At 47.3% G+C, this 21,508-nt stretch overlaps 1 pseudogene; it reads right to left on the reverse strand.

Moving 5' to 3' along the window:
• Positions 1 to 14,671: 14,671 nt before the first annotated feature.
• On the reverse strand, positions 14,672 to 15,773 carry LOC147979129 (uncharacterized; annotated as a pseudogene).
• Between the last annotated feature and the right edge of the window lie 5,735 nt (positions 15,774 to 21,508).

A 21,508-nucleotide genomic window follows, 5' to 3' on the forward strand; every position in this document is an offset into this window, starting at 1 on the left:
GCCGAATGAAGCTCTCCTCGTCTTGAAAGATTTGCAGCCCAACAGGCCTGACAAAGCGACTTACTTGGCAAATCACAAAAAAACTGGGCTGTGGCCGTGGACCCAGCTGTCAGCCTCTCCACGTACAGTACTCTTCCGATGGAAGTCGGTCGTTGACCACATTGACTACGCCGCGCCGAGAGCACCAAGGCGGTGGACGACGGCGAGGCCTAGGAAGGGGACGACGCGGAGCCGGGGAAGACGCGGCAGTGGATGCCCATGTAGAGAGGAGTACGAGGGTTCACTGGTTTGGCTGCGGCGTGAGGCTGCCGTCGCCGTAGAATAAGAGGGGGTGTGGGTGAGTAGAGGGATAGCATGGGCCAGCGGTGGGAGTAGTAGGGGGCGGTGAGGCCTCCGCGGCATCACAGCCGGCCACGAGAGGCAGGCGCACGCGGCACGACCGGCGCTGGTTTGGGTGGCTGGAGCAAGAAGACCAGAGGTTGAAGAAGCACTACGACCGTTGGATGGACATTGTCCGGTCACTGGAGCTAGAATCGTTCATATTGACTAAGTTGACAAAGCCCTCCATCCTCGTCAACTTAGTAGGCCCACAAGTCAGCCTCCCACCAGGTTAGGTCCCAGCTAGCAGGGGGAGTATTCATTTTTCTGTGTGTAATAAGGAGGCACTTCTGGTGGGTCTGAGTTGACTGCGGGGGGGGGACGTTTTTTTCGCGAAATACGGTGGTCCGTCCGGTGGGTCCCAGCAGTCAGGGGCAAACATTTTTTCGCGAAATACGGTGGCCCGTCCGGTGGGTCCCATCAGTCAGGGGGATAACGTTTTTTCTGCGAAATACTGGTGGCCCATCCGGTGGGTCCCTACTGTCAGGTGCAGGAATGATTATTTTGCGTGTAATAAGGAGGCACTTCCTTGCGGCTGCCATGGACCCAACTGTCAGCCTCTCCACGTACAGTACTCTTCCGATGGAAGTCGATCATTGACCACATTGACCACACCACGCCGAGAGCACCACGGCGGTGGACGACGGCGAGGCCTAGGAAGGGGACGACGTGGAGCCGGGGAAGATGCGGCAGTGGATGCCCACACGGAGAGGAGTACGAGGGTTCACTGGTTCGGCTGCGGTGTGAGGATGCCATTGCCACAGAATAACAGGGGGAGTGGGTGAGTGGAGGGATGGCCTGGCCAGCGGTGGGAGTAGTATGGGGACGGTGAGGCCTCCGGGGCAGCACAGCCGGCCATGGGAGGCAGGAGCATGCGGCATGACCGGCGCTGCTTTGGGCGGCTGGGGAAAGAATACCAGAGGTTGAAGAAGCACTACGGTCGTTGGATGGACATCGTTGACCATGCCGCGCCGAGAGCACCAGGGCGGTGGACGACGGCGAGGCCCACGAAGGGAACGACACGGAGCCGGGGAAGAGACGGCAGTGGCTGCCCACGCGGTGGAGAGTACGAGGGTTGACTGGTTCGGCTGCTGTCGCCGGAAAATAACAAGAGGTGTGGGTGAGTAGAGGGATAGACACGCCAGGGATGCGAGTATGATGGGGCCATGAGGCCTTCCCGGCAGCACTGCCGGCCACGGGATGCGGGAGCAGGCAGTTCCGACGGCGCTGGTTTGGGCGGCTGGGGCAGGAAGATGAGAGACTGAAGAAGCACGATTGCCATTAGATTGACATCTAATGGTCTGACGCTGGTAGAGTCGATTGTTGACTAAGTTTCTTTTTTGAGAAACCTTGCGTACGCATGAACTTAGTAGGCCCACAAGTCAACCTCCTAATCTGTGGCAGACAACATAAAGCCCATTTGCTATTTTTTATAATTTGCAGCCCATTTGCTAATTCTTAAGTAATTTATTACAGCCCATTTTCTGCCCAGGACCATGGTCAAAAAGTCCAACCTTATTTTGCATATTTCGGTGGAGTCCGAACTGTTGTAATCCCGAAATGATAAACATTTTTTAAGAACTTATTGATTTGCCAAAAAAATCGTTTTGTTTTTGTAAGCAAATAAGACGTGGGACAATTTAGTTGGTTTAAGGGAAAACCAGTGGTAAAAAAATCAGCGCTGGGTGGGAAAAACAACAAAATAAGGATGTAAATATGAAAAGGGAATTTTATGTGTTTTTAATATAATGATACGTGTATATGAACAAGTAAAACTATAGGTAGAGATTAGATAACGGATGTAGGACATGCGTTTCAAGAGGAAAATAGAACTGGGCTGTGTGTTTGATTCAGTAAAAAAACTGCCTGCGGATGTTGTAAGACAAAATATAACTAACGCTGGCGGGCCAGAGGCCAATAGATACCTACTGGATCTTTGTGCCCCATTGTTGTCATGGGCTGGGCCTGTTAAAAACAAAACAACCCTGGGCAATCTACGGCCCAGTTGAAACTTGCTCGACCTGAGAAAACAATATACGTGCTCAATAAATGAGAGAATTCTACAAGTAAAGACTGATAACTGGGATGCAGCACGGATATTGTTTTTTTATCGTGATAATAAGTGCATGCACTTGTTTCGAAAAAATTGGAGAACTGGGAATTCGAACGGCAGATGCTTATGCTACCCATCAAACAAAAATCAGGTGCCTGAAAATTCGTTTCGAAACAAATGATTCAGCTTTATATCCACGTCGACCCTCGGCATGATGGTTGGAAGCAAATGCAAGTTCATACCAAAAGATCGTTAACAACAATACCAACTTGCGGACGACAAGGTAGTACAACTAACAATACCAAACTAACTTATAATCTTTTTACTCCTGGCCCTAGTGTTCGTCTGGTAGAAAATCTTGCAGAGGACCAGCTCCCGCTCATTCTCTTGCTCCAGGTCCCTGAGGTGGTACTGGTGCATCACCTACTTGGTCCTCTGCTGGTCGAAGTTCTTGTTGGTGCGTAGCACCAGAACCTTTTTTGCTGCCCATCTGCCGGCCGTTGACCATCGCCGACAAGGTATTGCCGGTCTTGTGCCACATCGCGTGCATGCCGCACTCCGACTGTATCTTGCGACGCGTCCACGCGCCCCTTTTGAACACCCTGGAATTGCGCTGGAAGAAATGCTTCCTTAGGCCACTCAGTGTGATACCTGCAGTATTGTGGAATACAGGTTTTAGTGTACCTAGTTGGCATTTTCATAACATCTTTGGCATGTTGCAGTCACTTGTTTCACTTTTTATTAACTGCCAAATTGTAATTGCTTCACCAGGTCTACATCTAAAAATAAAAATAGATCTATAAACCAAGGAATATGTTTGTGCAAGTAGACGGCCGATCGGTGTCTTACCTAGAAGTTTCTCAGGTTGGGTGTAACATATGCCATGCTCGCTGTCGATGGTTGGTATGAACAAATCGATGAGAGACTGAAATCTCGCGATGTCAGCACTCACTTTGGCCTCAAGGTGCTCGATCAGCTCCTGATCCGTGGGATCGAACTTGACGCCAGCCGGCAGCACGGGCCAATCCTTCTTCGACTTGCATCGGTAATTCCAGTTATATGGTACTCAATGTATGATCAATCGACCGTTTTAAGTGAATGATGAAAGATTTCGACAGATAAGTGGTACTCCAAATCTGAAGCCCAGAATACCCGAACACGCTGCCGGGATTCTTGTGTCACCTCACGCACAGCGCGTTGTCACCTCAATTCAATGTGTGGACATGATGAATAATTTGACCGACGTATACTAGTACTGCTACTGTACTACTTACTAGTCGTATTTAGTGTCACAATTTATACATAGGTTTAACTAACAAGTACGCACTTGAAGCCTAACTGATATATATATATATATGGCTTTTGCACAACATCTCCATCATCATTATCAGTACATCCTACGCAGGTGAGTTAGGATGCACTTGATCCCAGGAAGGTATCTATCCTTCAAACCAAAGGAGTGCTTCAAACTAACAACAGTACATAATATCCAACAAAAGAGGGTCGTGCTACAGCAGCAGAATACATGGCTCAGTCTAGATATTAGCACGAATCAAGTTGTGCATATTTGCTCTTGGCATGAACCACATCACCGCATGTCGGGTTTGCAAAAGCCATCCATCGCATGGAAGCTTGATGCCTTTCACACACTGAAGATTATCTGACAACAAGCTGTGTTGACGAATCTCTGGATATGGTGATTCATGAAACCCATGGTATGATGTGTAAACACAGCCCCCCTCGCGAATGGAAGTTGCATAGCACAGTAATCATCACCGGTGATATGATCGATGATTGGTTGGATGATCGGATAATTGAGCCCGAGGAACAAGGAGTGGTTGCCGAGGCTGTAAACCCGCCTCCAGTTGAATACGCATGGCCCAACGGAGCTGGGATCTTTCTCGAACACGAACCAGCCATAGCCATCAATGTCATGAACGCCCCACGCATTGTACTGCATGTGTTTTGATGTAATGGTTTGGTCAATTTGGTACGTGCTAATGAGCATCAAATGACTGCCGTTAGCTGAACGAGCAATAAACCACCACCCATCGGCTGGTATGATTCCAGGTCCTGGAATCATGAAGGCCAGCGCATTTGCATCTGCTGCAACAATTCAAATTGGAGACCAAAAGGACAAAAATAAACAATCATGTTCAGAGTATGTGTGGAATTAAGATTATTATAACAGTGACACATATCATAGACAGAGAATTGCAATGCCGTGGTCATAATCATACCCCAAGTTAAAAAAATAAGCCAATGGCTTTCATATTCTAGCAATATGTCATGGTTCGAACATCATGTAACAATGAGAGGAAAACATCTATGACAGCGCCTACTCATATTCTACCATAGCACTTGCTACTACTGTTCTCATATCAACTCTAAGCAATAACATGCCTTGATATAAAAATCTTGTAAACGAGAGTAACGTATAGCAATCATGATGTTATGATCATAATATGTATTCTAACAATCATTAGATGCCAATTGTTCTCATATCAACTCTAACAATAACATGTGTGGTCATAAAAATCTAGCAAATGAGAGGAACATATAGCAATGATGTGGTTATAGACATGCTATGCATTCTAAATTTGTAACAAATGAACAGGTAGTCGTATTCATAAGGTAAAGATGAGATGGGATAGAACAATTACACGACGATAGATTCCACCAATATAGGTAGCCAATCTGTGCGTCGACCGCGTAAATGATGCCATCGTGCACTATAGCATCAGACAGAAATGTTTCCTCAACAGGATTGATGATGAGCCATAACCATGTATGGCGACCGGATTCCAGATAGACTAATCCCTTGTTGAACAAGGCAATGAGCTTGTAATCCATGTAGTCTTCTGATGGTGTGGGCACTTCACAGATTACAACTTTCTGCAAACAATGGTCGAGCCAAAAGCTTGACGCGTCTCGTGCGTAGTAGACAGGAGTGTCCGGCGGGCCGCGAGGCTCGATGGTGGCGGTATCCAACGATGGAAGGGTGATCTCTCGCTGGGTGTAGATATCCACGAGACGCCACAGAATACCGGTGTGGTGGATGAGGACGATCCAGTTGGCCTTCATGCCCGCCCAGTAGTGGCCGCGCATGAAGGACAGGTGGACGGGTAGTGGTAGCATGTTGAGGGGCACCACGGCAACCTCCTTAGGATCGTCAAGTCGGTGTCTAGGATATCTACGAGGATCGGGCATCAACAAGCAGGGTGTCTTGAAAAGAGTCGGCCGGTTGCAGACGAGTAGACGGTACAAAGACGCCGAGCATGCGGCCAGACGGACGGTGCTGAGTAGGTCCATACGACTACATATCTTCTCCAAGAGAACATCGGGGAGGGAATTCCAATCGCGGCTCTGCGTGTTAGTCGATTCTGCCATTGGGGTTTTCGGTGCCTGCGAGCCAGCGGGGAAGTGGATTCGGGCGGGCAAGCGAAGAAGCTTCTCCTCGTGTGTCCGAGAAGTGAGCGGGGGGATATGGTATGCGCGAGCTACCTAGGAAGATGGCGCGGGCGGGCGAGCAGTGAGCGGGGGTAAATGGTGTGCGGCCGACGATGGGGAAGAGAGGAGGAAGAAGAAGAGACTAGTTGAATAGTTCTCTCTGACCGAGATGGGGAATAAATGGATTGCGGGGACTTCCTTTCTACAGTATCCCTATGCCTCTACGCTCACTTCACTCATTTTGCTCCGTACCTAGTAACTTGTTGAAATCTGTAGAAAGACAAATACTCCGTATTTGGGAACAGAGGGAGGCTTTTACTCCGTACTATTTGGGAACAGAGGGAGTATCACCATATGGAGGGAACAGAGGAAGCTTGAAATATGAACATGTCAATGGGAGGGAGTAAGCCCCATGCATGCATGCATGCATGCAACATGCAACACTCACAAGTACACATGGACGCACACAACACTCACGCACCCATGCGGCACACAGCACATGACGCAACACACACGCTCACGCTCAAGTGCTCAACCTACTCCCTACGTCCGTGAAAGACTGTACATTTAGAGATTTACACATTGACCAGGGCATAATTAACGCCCAAAAGTAGCAGACTTATGTGTGCATGCGACCATTGAGATAAGAAGATTAAATGAAGGCCGTTGCATGCTGTAATTAAGGATAGACATGTAGCCTATACCTACAGCACAAGTTGGTGCATTAGTCAGTCAATATCGATTTAGATTAAAGGCTAAACACATTGGAAGTGTAGATATACATCATGTAGTACACTCTTTGTTGGAAGACCGAGGGAGGACACGTGCATGCACTCACATACACAGCCAGGGCGGTTCACGCGCAAGTGTTGGACTCGTGTCGCGCCTGCGTAAAGTTTTGTTTAACTGATTTCTTTGCTCTGCCAACTGACAGGTGGGACCCAGAAACCAGGTGACAATTTAACCTGTCAACAAAGTGCCTCGTCGACTATGTGGCCGGTCGGTAGGGTGCAATACGGTGCTCTACAATGAGCTAGTGATCGCATAATCGCCGCAAAACTATATATAGTGACCGTAAAGAGCGTATTGTTACATACTTTGACCGCCAGTGTATTTTTCTCGTTTCAAATTAAGCCATATTAATCGGAAAGGACGCAGTATGGACTACTAGTACTAGTACTGCTTTGATGTGTCCCGTCAACTCGCCGAACGAGGAGAAGCTTGCTTACTACGCTTCTCCCTCGCCCACGCACGCGGTGGTTCACAGGGCGAGGAGAGGGTTTTGACTACAGCGCCCTCTCCCTCTCCCTCCCCCTCTCCCTCGCCCTTGCCCTCGCGGTGGACGTGCAGCAGTTCAATCGGTGTCAGATTGCCAGAAGCATATTGTACTGTAGTATCATCATTGTTGGACCTTCTGAAGAGGCGAAGAGCCAAGTGCAAGGTTCACACGAGTACGAACTGTTGAACCTCCCGAAGAGGCAAAGAGCCAAGCACAAGGTTTTATAGGAGTTGTCGTCCTAGTAGGAGTGTACTAGTACAACTATAGCGAACGATGCTACTGTATGATGCCGCCACGTCACGTATATCCAAAGCTGTGCCACCTTTTTTCTCAAAGAGCAATAAATTCTAAAGGACAAATTCCAGTATGCCACACAAGTTCATCTCCAACTCATGTGATAAATTTGTGCATGACTAGTCTACATATATTCACAGCGCTACCGTTCACAATTACCGTACTCCACTTACACGTTATAGATGGGCTACATGTCCTCCTCCAGGTTCTAGACCCAGGTGTTCTTCATGGATGGCATGATCCATAGCGGTGGGCAAAGGGAATCATTGTCGCAGCTTTCTAGTCCGGTTCCACACGATGGAGACTCATCCAAGCTGAAGCGGCATAAATCAGGGATAGCGTGTCCCAGCATGTCGTTCATTCGGCGGTGCGCACTGAAGACACAACCATGCTTCATGAACGGCAGGCCTTTCGTGTCATGCACGGAAGGTGGCATCCGCTTCACAATGGGGTAGCTGTCCCCGATGAAAAGCGAGTACTCTCCAAGAGTGTTCCTCGGTACCCACGTAGCATCACGGGGGTCGAACTCGGCGCCGTTCATCTGGTACACGCGACATCCCAGATCTGGACACATGGTGACGTACATAGTCAAGGTCCATGCATAATAATGTTGTGCTCAAATGTGGCGGTCAGTAATACTGTGCAGCAAATAGTACTACTCCGGTATAGAGGAAGTAAAATAACCGGCTTATTATATTATAGCCACTCTTGGCTACATGGATGAGATAGTAAGACATGGAAAAACAAAAATGGTGGTAGCTAGTGGGTTCAAGTCTTCAAGGGCCTAGCTAGCTATACGCGTCCTCCAAGGTAAAAAGTACTCCTACTAGTACTACAAAGTATACTACTAGTACAACAATGAAAGAGATTTTGGCACTAGGTAGTAGTTTTTGGCGTGGATTAAGAAATTTTGGGTATGTTTTTGCCATTTTTTGTACACGCCAACTAGTGTCAAAAAACGTCTTACATCATGTGACGGAGGAGTACGTACTCGTACTATAGCAGTACTAGTACTACTTTTCTCAACTAGTAGTGCGATGTACTGTACTTCTAGTCTAGTCTAGTATAGTGCACCAGTTTTGAACTCTTGAATCACAGGGCCAAGGAGCTACAGTTGGAAGTGGAGGGTACTACTGTTCTCTAAAACCATCGCTGTACTATCAATGCAGGGGAAGTACACCTGCGTAGTGGCCTAGTGGGTACTCTCGGTGCTCTATTCAGCCGCTCCTCTCACGTAGCTGGCCTACTCAGCCGCTCCTCTCACGCACACACTAGCAACCTGTTTATCAGCGACGGTTACTGCGGGGGCAGAACATTTGAGTTATTTGATACAGCGAGACTAGGCTTTTTGCTTCCATTTGTGGAGGTGTAATGGATCTCGTCGAACTTTGTTAGTAGTTCTTCTTTATGAATGAGATGAAGCAAAGCTTTTGCCTCCGTTTCAAAAAAAACACGGCAAGAGGAATTTCTTTTATAGTAGAGCCGATAATGGAGTGAAGTCCATGCATGCAACGCCACAAGCTATAGAGTAGTAGTAGAGCACTTTACTTACAGAGCCATATTGCACAGTTCCCAATGCCCCGCCAGGCTTTTCCGGCTCCTCGGGCTTAATTGGGAGGCGCTAGTTTAAATATGCTACTAGCTGGAAGCTGCAAGCGAGGCGCGGCTAGGGCGAGCACACGAGCCACGGGATGCTGGGAAGGAAAACCCGTTCACGTGGCTAGGCTGTCCAGTGCACCCAGATTGTGGGGCCGCACGTCCATTTGACTTCAAAACTCAAACTACCCGTGTAAAATATTGGCTCGCAGCAAAGTGTAGTAGTACTATTTTTTTAAAAGGCCGCCGTGCGTTCGGCCGGGATCGAACCCACAAAACGAGGTATACACTCCCGCGACCACTAGTAGTACTCGTTGGAGTACAACGCAACCTAGAATCGCCTTTTGTTGCTAGTAGTACGTACATTGTTCCTTACAAGAAACCCCTAAGAGCATGGTTAATAGTATAGCCAGCTGCTGGCTATAAGCCAGTGCCATGTCATCTACAACCCATCTTATAGCCAACATGTAGTAGTAGTTTATTTCTTATAGCCCGCTGACTCAGCTCTATTGTACTTGCTCTAATAATGCAAGAAACCACTAAAATGCCAAGAAACTACTACCACTTGCATACGTGGCAGACTTAATATAAGACTACCTTATCAACCATTGTACATGCTCTTACCACCAAAAATCCTCGAGTGACCTCCTACCTCCGGCCCGTCCACCTAGTCATTCTCGGCCATGGGACGCAGCTACCGCCGCCGGCAGAAGGCGAGGTCAAAACTGCCGACGGTGCGGAGCCCATGTTACGGCAGCCCGGATGCTAGCTCCGTCCGGCGCTCACAGCCGCTAGCTAGCCAAGATAGCTCCGTACAGCTGCTTGTCTGCAAGGTTTGCTAGCTAGATTGGCAAGGTAGCGCGGCGGCTTGGTCGCGCGCGCCACGCTAAGGCCAACCATCTGGCTCGAGCGAAGGCCAGTGCGGCGGCTTGCTCGCTCGTGAGTCACGCTCGGGCCAGCCTGCCAACCCGTGCGGAGGCCAGCGCGGCGTCCGGCCCGTCCGGCGGAGCGGCGGCCAACTCGCTCATCACCGGCGCCACCGACGAACCTGCATCAGTAATGTTTGAAGTAATGTTCAGGAAAAATAATGATTAATAACAGGATAGAAGGTCAGATGTGGGTCCCTCGTGTCAACGATGAAACAAAATGTGTTGGTTTAAGCTGCCTCGTCAGCACGGACATGTGGGCCAACCCTATCATAAATGGGTTTAAACGAACCTAATCGGTAGGAGTACTAGGTAGTTTTTGGCGTGGATTAAGAAATTTTGGGTATGTTTTTGCTTTTTTATGTACAATAGATTCCTCCTAGGGCTGGTTGAAAGTGGTAGTTTTTTGATAAATACTCTACATATTGTAAGTAGGAGTGAAAGTTAAGCTTTGGAAGCCAATAAGCAAGGCTAGTTACATAGTGCATATGTGTACATGATTGAAAGTAAATATCAACCATGAGTGACTAATATCTTGATGGAAAACTCGAAACTATAGAATACTAGGAAAAGAAATGCATGGTTGGAAATACTAGCAATGTTCATGTCCGTTGCAATGAATCATAATTAGAATAATACTTATTCACAAAATTCGTACAAAACACTCTAATTTTGATATACATATGTCACTAGAGATATATTATGTTTCAATTAGAATATATTCCTTGGGCTGTTTTGGTGAGGTCAGGGAGGGATGTGGTTGGTTTTAAGATACTAATTATGGGTTTTTCTGCAAATTGCTAGACAAGTTGGATGTTGGTGAGAAAAGGCAACAACTTACCTCACAATCGTTAGATGTAGATCTAATGGTCAAAAATGACGGTTGGCAGACACACCAACATCACCAACTTAGTCTTGTGTAGGAGGAATAGCAAGATCCGTGCATTGCACGAAACATCAAGATGCATTTTTTTATAAAACACTTGTTGTGATTGACCCTTGAGGGAGTAATCCCATGTGTAAAAACTAATGATATCTCGAGAAATATGAGATAAGGTGAAGAGGAGTGGGGTGTGGTGGTGGTTGGTGGTCGAACTGAGCGGAGGCATGGGGATTGACAACACCAGCAGCGGCCACCAGGCCAGTTTGTTCCAGAGGCTTCCTTTCTTAATTGCACAACAATGAGGTTCGTTGGAGATAAGGATGAACGAGGGAAGGCCTTGTCTGCAAATGTGGAGAGGGGTGCGGGTATCTTTTAGTTTAATTTCCATCCGTCAGATATAGATCGGACGGTCTATATTGCAAGATGGCACGCGTACCATCATCACCAACTTGTTTTTTTATAAGAGAAGAAATATAAGTATGGAGATACAAACGTATTATCGATACTTCCTTCTGTAAACTAGCATCTACATTCTATTCAAGGCCTCGGCATGTGGGGCCTTACACTACTAGGGAAAAGCCTAGCAGCAGCGCGGGTTTTGGGGCTATTAGTAGCGCGGGGACCGGCGCTACTAATAAGGCGCTACAGCTAACGTATAGCAGTAGCGCATGTTGTCCCACGCTACTGCTATACATGAATAGTTGTAGCGCTCTTTAGAAAAGGGCGCTAATGATATTATCTACAACGCTGTTTACTGGGAAGCGCTACTGGTAAGGCGGCGCTACTGCTAAATCCCCCCCCCCCTCGCTACTACTAGTTTTATTAGTTTTTTTCCCTGCATATTTGTTTTGTATTTGAATAGGCTTTATACAATAATCTTTAGCATATCATACACATACAAATGTAATCATAGCATATACATACAAATAGTCTCATCAAATCATGTCATCATCATAATCATCATCCAACACAAAGTGGTCTCTCATCATCATCTCGAAAATAGGGAAACAAGTCGCGATTACTTGCAAATACATCGTCATCCATCTAAACAATGATATACGTGAGAAGAGCTATCACTTTGAGTACATGAGTTCATATCCCTCTATCGCATTAGCGTGAACCTAAACTAACTACTGCCTGTCGCTCGGAAACCAGAAATCGGTACACCTGGGCCTGACACTCCAGCCACTTGTCGTATATATACTCCTGATGTAGCACTTCTTCGCCATCTATGATATATGCACCTGCATCATCACATGAGTCGATGATATGCAACATATATAGTTGAGCAACAGAAAGAGATAGACTTGGCAAAAATAGAAACAACATATCATAATCATGAATAACAAAGTTCATCGTACCCCAAAATGCCCTAACTAGAGTGATTTTCGCTAGTCGAGGAGGAGGACGGTTTAATTGCATCACAAATAAAGTTTCACCGTGCATAACTCAAAGTTTTGTCATACAGAAAATATGGACTAAATGGACTCATTGTCATATATCGACAATCACTCCAACATGTCGTTCCATCCATCCAAGTCAGGGAGATAGTCCTTGAGCTTAGTGAAAGGCTTCATGTCAAGACGCTCAGAGGCTATCCATGTTCGGACGTCTTCCCACGACATTTGTCCTTCTCCATAGAATATCCCTGTTTTTCCGACAACCTCCTTCATGATGATTTGGGAAAGTTCGCGCTGGATGTTATAGAACTCAGCTCGAAGTCAATGATCCTCGATATCCCCTATGTCCTTTGCCCATTGCAGAATATGGGAATCGCCGGATCTAGGTGACATGCGAAGGTTCTGGTGATCCCGTCTGTACTCCAGCATGTGGTGTAGGACATAGAATCCATCATTAAGAGAATCGTTCAGTTGCTGGATGCAGCAAAAGTCGGTCTTATGGCCGAAGGCGGCCCTGCCGCCCCTTCTCTTCTTGTCCCTGACCTCTCCACCCCTTGCTTGGTAGTAAAACATAGCACTGTCGAGAACATCCTTGATGTGGGTGTAATCCTTTTTGTGAATGTTCTTCGACGAGTCTAAGTAAAGAGTGTGGGAGAATCGGGGGTAGAGGATGATGAGGACAGCGCGCCCGCCGCTGCGCAAAATAAGTACACCTCAAATTAATTAGCCTCCACCGTGCAAATGAATGATTGCAATCGAAGGAAGGATAGCAGCGTGGATGACTTACACGGGATGATAAGGCACGAGAATCGCCTCCTTGTCCTTATTGGCAAGCATGAAATTGACGATGTAATCCCTCGCGTATTCACGGTGCTTTGCGCAGACTCCCAAGAAGCCCTCGTGCATGTAGTACGGGTCAGCGACACAGATATGATATATCTGCTCAACCCCGATGATGTAGTTCATGTGCAAGGCATAAAGGCGGACAAACGTAAAATCTAGCTTCTTCACGTGAAACATGTCGAATATGTAATCGAATCGGAGGAAGATCTTATCCACGGGGAAGCTGTCGACGTACGACATTTGTCGCGGAACGTTAACCACGTAGAGTGGGTATCCTGGATCTTTTGAGGCGATGAGGCCTTTCTCTACCCGCAGCACATCGTCATGAAGTCTCCTTAGATTGCCAAATCTGGCCCGTAGCGCTGTTGCAGGTAGGATTGGTTGACCGGGGATATGCCATTTATCCGCATCGGGGATATCTATACGGTCCTGAAGCCGAGGCTGCTGAGGCGGCTGGATCATAGAATCAGCTTTTTTGCCTTTCCTCGCTCTCTTCCTAGACTTCTTTACTACCGGAAGGTCGTCCACAATACGTTGAGACGGCAATTCAGGCACCGACTCATGACGCTCAAACCCTGAGGAGGCGCCAGTATAGACATACTATTCAGCGCCATCGTCGTTCTCATCCTCATCCATGGCGACGTCATCGGCGACTAATGGAGCCTCCTCCTTACCCGTCCGCTATTACCCAACCCAACACCCAACGCTAATTGGGTAGGTGGGGTGTTGATGTTCATACCTTGCTGAGGCTGCGTGCTCGTGGGTGTGCTCCCGGCCGCCTCCAGACGAAGCAGACTCTTTGGCCACAACAGGACCCACCCATTGCAAAAATCACCAAGCCGCCGCGGTGTCTCGTCGTCATCCCCCGCTAGTATTGGAGGAGGCAAATTCTCGTGGCCCGGTTTGACACTGGCCACGGAAACCTTGAAGATGTTCGGGGGGATCGGCCGGCTGTGGAACAATGGTTCTTCGGCTTCATTATCGCCGCCTTCCCCACGTCCAGCTTCTGGTCGCCGATGGTGTACAATATGGTGCACGGGGTTTCGTCGGCCTGCAAAGAGAAGTCTGCGACGTGAGACATACGAAAGGCAACGAAAACGGGAGATTATACATTTATATTGAAGGGGGCCGGTGTGATAGATACCGTGAGGGCGTCGAGCTCAGCCAAAGACGAAGCACCACCGAGCACGTCCGGTGCGGGAGCCGGTGCGGGAGCAGGTGCTGGTGCAACGCTAGTCGAGCTGCTCCCCAAGAAGTCAGCAAGGGGAAAGTCATCTGCATTTTTTTCTGGATGTTGCCTTGTCCAAGTGAAAACGCCCGTCACCAAGGAAGTAGACAAATCTGCAACCACCTGTTTTGCGGCAGCTACCGCTGTTGCGACTGTCTAAGATGATTTCTTCTCAACCGCAATCTCAACCTTCTTGTCGATGTTTTCTTCAATTAACCTCCGTCTTTCCTTTCTCTCCTCTGTGGTCTCACGGTAGTACTTCTTCCACGTGGCGCCGTCTCCGACACCGTGCACGCGTCCATACGACGGTCGAGTATCCACCGGTTGTCGTTTCAATATGTTCAACGCTCGGTTGAATGGTGTGTCCCACTTGGGCCTCGCCATTGCCTCAGACGACGAGTCGCTTTCAGCCGCAATCCGGTGGTGCTCTCTCTGCAAAAGGCACAAGGATCGTTTACAAATATGACTAACCTGTGCAGTCGAATTGATCAGAAACTAAAATTACCAGCAGTCTCATGAACTCTGTAATGACCGGTTTTGTCTCGTAAACCTTCTTCACTGGGTCCCAACGGTGCCGGGCCCTGAGGACGTCACGCTCCTACGGGATGGTGAAATCCGACAAGGGGTCTAGGATGTCCAGACTCGCGGCTTCAGTGTCCTCCTTGGCCCATTTGGACCTCTTTCCACCGTAACCACGGCTTCCGAGGTGGTGGCTACCAATGTTCCTCTCTTGAAACCCCATCATGTACTTAGACTTTTTTTGGCAGCTTCGGCCTCGCAAGACTCCTTGAATATTTGAAACTGCTCTTCCGTGATTGTCGGATTATCCTTTACAATCTTCGAGTAGGGTTCCTTCTTGTCGATGATCTTTGCTTTCACTCGATTTTTCCAGGCGGCCAACGCATCGCTAAACTTGGTCATGGCATGTTTGTTTATCTTCTTCATTGTCGGGTCCTCATCTGGATCTTTATAATCCTTCTCATTCCGGCCAGGGAACAAGAATATCTGGTGAAACTTCTTTAGGAGAGAGCTCCTCATATTTTCTATCTTCTGTAGTTTCTCATCGTTGATGGTGGCGGTTGTCCGTACGATGCAGCCTATCTGATTGTCATAGCATCGACGCGCTTCCTCGGGCGCCTTTGGCTCAAAATTGCCGTCGTCCACCTCCGTGACCACCAGTCTAGTAGTCCTGAGTTTGTTAGGAGGTCGTTGCCTCTTTGCTTTCGGTTCTACACTGGCTCCGCTCCCCAAGGCAGCGCCAGTCTCAGTCTCAGCGCCGGTCTCGATGCCGGTCTGAGTCTCAGCGCCAGTCTCAGTCTCACTCTCGATGCCGGTCTGAGTCTCAGCACCGGTCTCGATGTCGGCAAGGCTAAAAAATTCGTCTACCGCCCGGTAGACGTCGTCACATTCACCAGAACCCTGTGCTTCATTGTTGCTAGCCATGTTTCCTATGATGAAATCTAGTCAATTAATTCTATACCTAATAAAATTAATAATGACATAAAAAAGGCCTATTGTTTTGCAGGAACGTTGACTCCTTCCCGGTGCGGCAAATCCCGGGCACTCAATATGTCCTAGTTTGTAGCACAAGTCATGCCGAAATTCACGGAAAATTTTGGCATGACCTTTGCTAAATAGTGGACAAATCGAGAACCTGAATTTTGCCAGAACGGAAATGAATCAACATTCTAGAAAAACATAGGCCACTCGGCTTCATTCACTGGAAACTACAAAAGCCACTTGGGCACAATCGAACCACTTCAATGTCGATTATGATCAATGAGCAACACAATTGAGGATTTTTCATATATCATGACCACTTCAAATTTGCATCTCCTAGTGTTTGACACTTCAAGAAAATCTACACAAATCTCATGCTCTCTAAAACTCAATTCAAAAACCAAATATAGACGGATGAACCCTAGAACTCAAATTATGAACCTAGAACTCAAATTATGTCCTACATTTTTTTCCTAATAAAAATTCCCTAAATATTAAGAACATACTAGACTTGCAACACTAATAGAAATTTATATTTTTTATATTGAGTTTTTCTCTAAACTAAATCCTACCACCCTAGTTAACATCTAGTTAAACCTTACTTTCCTAACATTTGTAATTAAACACTGCAACCCTAACCCTACTGCCCTAGTTAGGCATATACAATTTTTTCCTACGACGAGGGAGGCAGGGGCATCTCTGTCAAATTAACCTAACTAAATTATTTTCCTAACTAAATTAACCTAACTAACTTAGAGATAGAGAGAGAGGAGGGGTGGGGGCTTACAGAGGATGGCTCCGGTGGTGGCGCGCGAGGTAGTGGTGGCGAGGGAGGCGGGGGCGTCTCCGCTGACGGCGAGGGAGGCAATTGTGGCGAGGGTGGATCCGGTGGTATCAATTGCGGCTCCGGTGGCGTTGATGAGCCGCACGGCTCCGGTGGCGTTGGGGGCGGCTCCGGTGGTGTCGATGGCGCGCGGCTCTCGTGGCTCCGGGGGAGTCGACGTCGGCAGGAGACGGCGGCGAAGTGGGGCAATGGTGAATTGGGCAGACGGCGGCGGGGTGGGTCGAGGGATTTGGGGGAGAAGTGGTGGCCGGGGGGAAACGGTTTTTTGGTTAAGTCAAACTTAGCGGTAGCGCTTTTCGCGAAAGCGCTATAGCTAAGTTAGCTATAGCGATTTTCACTAAACGCGCTACTGCTATAGCTATGTAATTTCCTTCATCTTTCTTATTTCCTTTTCTGTTTCTACAGCGGGGGTCTAGGAAACGCGATGCAGCTACGTTAGCTATAGCGCCTCTTACGAACAAACGCTACTGCTACGTCTTTCTCCTTTTTTCCGCTTTCTCATTTATTTTGCTCTACATTTTATTTTTTTCCTTTCTCCTTTTTCTATTTCTTTCTTTTTCATTTACTTTTCCATTTGTTTTTTATTTTATTTTACTTCCATTAGCAGTAGCACTCTCCACGTGAAACAGCTGCTACTTATGTGCTAGCGGTTGCGCGCTTTCCTCAAGACCGCTACTGCTATGCGTAGCCTATCGGTTTAGCAAAGGGGATATTAGTGGTAGCGCATTTTCATGCACACGCGCTAATGCTACTATTGTATCTGTAGCGCAGTTTATGGACATGTGCTACTGCTATTTAGCACTAGCGCCCTTTTTTGACACGCGCTACTGCTAAATTTGTGTGTATAAGGTTTTCCCTAGTAGTGTTAGCACAATGACTTCTCGACTGTGTAAAACGAAGATTTTCCCGTGCCGAAAAGTAGGGGGTGACGGCGGCGCGTTTTTTGGCTTGCTCTAGTCCTAGTGGTCATACTAGGTGGTCTAAGCACGTGTAGATTTATTCTTTTTCACGTCTCATGTTCGCCGTACTGCCACGACTGTTCATGAATAGATGGTAAGTTATTCACGGGGAAACCCTTGTTGAGCGTGTTTGCGAGAGAGAGAGAGAGAGAGAGAGTGCGTGTGTGATATGTTAGGGACTGAGGCAATGATAACAGATTCTTTGTGTCTATGTGTGTGGAGGATAGAGAGAGACATGTACATGGGGCTTTGTGTTGTGTAACGTGGAGACACATATACATAATTAGAGAGTGAGTGTGTGAGATACACATGCAGACATGAGGAGAGATTAGGATCCAGGTAAATGGGTGTTTGTGCATGTCTGTGTGTGTTTGTGCACGCGTTTGTGTGTGAGAGGGAGAGAGTGTATGTGGAGTAGAGAGACCACTGATGATGTAAACCTAGTATAAGGGAAGGGGGAATGGTGTGACATGTGTAGTAGCGAGATAGCACGTGTGCGGGCGGGGGGAGCAGACTATTTGGAAGAGACATCAAGTGTGTGTGGGGGAGAGGGGTGTGAGAGCGAGAGAAAGAGAGAGCTAGCGACGGAGAGAGAGAGAGAGGAAGAGAGGGGGCGAGAGGGGTCGTTTGTGTCCATAAATGGCGTATAGATAGGGAGACAATGTTGATGTTGTCCGAAATTGGCCTATGAATGGAGATGCAAGGGAAGCAAGTCATCATGTGTGTGATAGGGACTTCATGAGAGATCTAGAATAGATGGTGTAGAGAACAATGTGCGAAATCGAGAACGATTATACATTAGGGAGCTATGCAAAGAGTCACGACATATATGTATACAGGGAAGGAGCTGGGGCGGGTCCGCATGTGGGAGAGATAGAAAGAGTAGAGTGGTGCACAAGGAGACAAAGTGTGCTTGTTTGCAGTGGGGGTGGTGTGTGAGGTGAGTACGCGAGAACCACATAACTAGGGAGATAGATGTTTGGGGGCGACGTTTTGTGTGTATAGGAAATATACACTCTACATAGTGCGTGTGCTTGGGTAAGAGAGATAGCGGGAGACCTAGAGAGTGAGGGAAGAGATGTGTGCATGCCCGAGAGAAAAAGTGATTGAATCCTATGTTGGGGTTCGGACTTTACAAGAGAGAGGGGTGTTAATGTGCTCGTGTGTTGGTGTTTGGGGGAGAGAACGACTTCTCTCTGTGTGTGTGTGTGTGTGTGTGTGTGTGTGTGTGTGGTGGGGGCGGGGGTTGACTTCAGATAAAGAGTGAGGTGTCTATATTTGAGGGACTTTAGCATAATTGAGATATTGTGCACTCATGGTTGATCAATTTGTTTCACAGTTTATACTATGAGATAACGATACTTTTGAACATGCGTGATATACCTTGATGTACCAGAATTACAAACCTAAGATTGGAATTTTGGAATTCGACTCCATCATTAGCTTTTGTAATTCATTTAAACGGAGGTACATTTTTTAAGCCGGGATTTTGTGATTTCAAATTCATATATCAAACCTAGAGATATACACATACGGGCATGTTCAAACTTTATAATCACCCACTTTATTCATACACATACACATTTTTGCTTTTGTCATCATATTTAGGATAAACACATTCGGAATTTCATTTGAATTGGACCGTATGATGGTATTTGCTTGTAGTAGCTCAATGATCCATATTTGAATTGAATGGACAATCTAAGTTTTGAGTTGGAGACATTGATTTTCAAAACTTGCACATTTTTTTGCGTGCAAAACAAACAAATTGTCGGCCATGATATCATAGTCGGCCGTACGAGAGCAGAAAACTTAGAATTTTAGGCGCCAAAAGCTTTCAAACTTCCCGCTCACATCGAAATATCACACGCCCGAAAGTTTAGCCCTGCGATATTCCTGTTTTACCCCTGCCACATGAACGGAAAAGGGCTGCTTTGGTAACTCCATTGTTTTCCCCTCTTTTCCCCCAACATTCTTCCCCAGAGCCCCTCCCCTTCCCCGCCCCGACCCCCCCTAACGACGGCAAGCCGCCGAATCTAGTCCTCCGCCGCAGCGGTGGACCTCACACCCCGCCGGATCTACCTTCCACACCTTGGAACCCCCAACTGCCAACTCAGCACTTCACCGGAGCCGCTTCAGCGACTGGTTTGTCCACCGCTCCAGATCTCCTTGACCGCCATCATGGTCCACCGCACCGGATCTGCTTAACCAGCGCCCTCGTCCACCACAGTGTAGGCCCTTCACTGACTCCCTCATCCGCCCCTTCGCTGGCCCTTCATACAAGCCCTCGTCCGCCGCAACAGATCCGCCTCACCGAAAGCAGTATACAACGCGCCCGCCGAAGCTTTCGTCCACTGCACCGGACCAGCTCCACGGACGCCATATTGAACTCCACCGGGCCTGCTTTACCGACGCCACAGCCTCATCAGGTTATTTCGATTTGTACTCCTTCGGTTTTTCTCTTTATCGTGCAACTGTTCACTTACCACAGATGAGCTTTCTTGTATGTCGACAGGCGCCGCAACTGTAGCACCGGAGTCGCTTCAGCGACGGCGACAGCCAGCCCAAACCCAACCGCAACACGAGCACCATCGACGATCCTTAGCTATCAAGTATGACAACGATACCCATACGCCGCCGAGAATCAGGTACTATTATCCAACGGCTGGCGCCTATGTTCACTTTCCTAGCATAAGCACCGCACCTTTGAATTTCTTCAGGGCATCATTCAGTTTTTCATGAGATGCGTTATTCTTCTTGCACCTGTAGGGCCATACTTCTGGCAGTGAACATGTTACATGTGTTAAATTACATACCAGTGCACATATAGTTAATATGCTTTAGTTTTGTTCTGATGCCACCTGTTGGTTCCATCAGACTGCTTAATGTTCTCTATGCTTAATTACACATCAGCAAACTAGCATGTGGTTCCGCTGCTTTTTGTTCGTTTTACCCTACATTTTCTGATGCTAGCTATTACATCACTGCTCCGAGCCTCTGTTCATTGCTTGTTTGTGTGTTCTTGATCTTCCCAAGTTGCATGACTAATTTGATGCTTCTATTAATTATGGATCTGCCAACCCCATCAAGCAAAATATTTGTTCTTTTGGGGCTGGCACCTCGAACAAGCATAAGAATAGAGGGAAGCAGATATACTCCCTCCGATTATATTTACTCTGCGCATAACTCTTGACCCGCATACCAAGGAGGGCACTGGTTTAATTTTTCTGGACTAATTTGCCAATTAATTAGGGCAGAGGCGGATGGGGCAGGGCACAAAAGGAAACCAGCGCTAGGAATCGACAACGCGCAGACTAATACGAGAAAACTGAGAAAAAGTTATACGCAAAGTAAAAAGAATCGGAGGGAGTATTGTCGTGTATGCACACACCCTTCTTTCATTAGTTTAGATGAACCATTGATGATCAATTCAGACCAGTGCATGCAACTAAAATTAATTTTACCTAAATAGATGGTGCAGAATAAACTACAACAACTAGATTTGCAACCACGGGATGCTGACGATATCTTCAAAGAACATTGCAACAGCAGCTAGGCTTCACAGCAACATATGGTAAGCCAGTGTGTTTTAGTACATGTGAAATGTAATGCGAGTGGGATGCTTTCTTGGCTTGTGCCCTCAACGTGTAATCCTACTGAATTACAAAAAGTTTAGTTGTCTGCTTTGCTGTATTGCTTGATTCGAATGCTTATTTGTTGTTATGCTACACCTCAATTGGCCAATATGTCAGCAGTGCCTGTTGTACTATCGTAAAGAACTGCATGCCTATTTCATTTGAGTCCTTAACTTTTCCTCTCAACTTCATCACAAGACTGTCTTCGTAGTTTATATGAGGCCACACTGTTAAGTGCTT

Source organism: Triticum urartu, chromosome 3A, assembly GCF_056163025.1.
Source record: "Triticum urartu cultivar PI428250 chromosome 3A, HENAU_Tu73, whole genome shotgun sequence".
In the NCBI taxonomy this organism is placed as follows: Eukaryota; Viridiplantae; Streptophyta; class Magnoliopsida; order Poales; family Poaceae; genus Triticum; species Triticum urartu.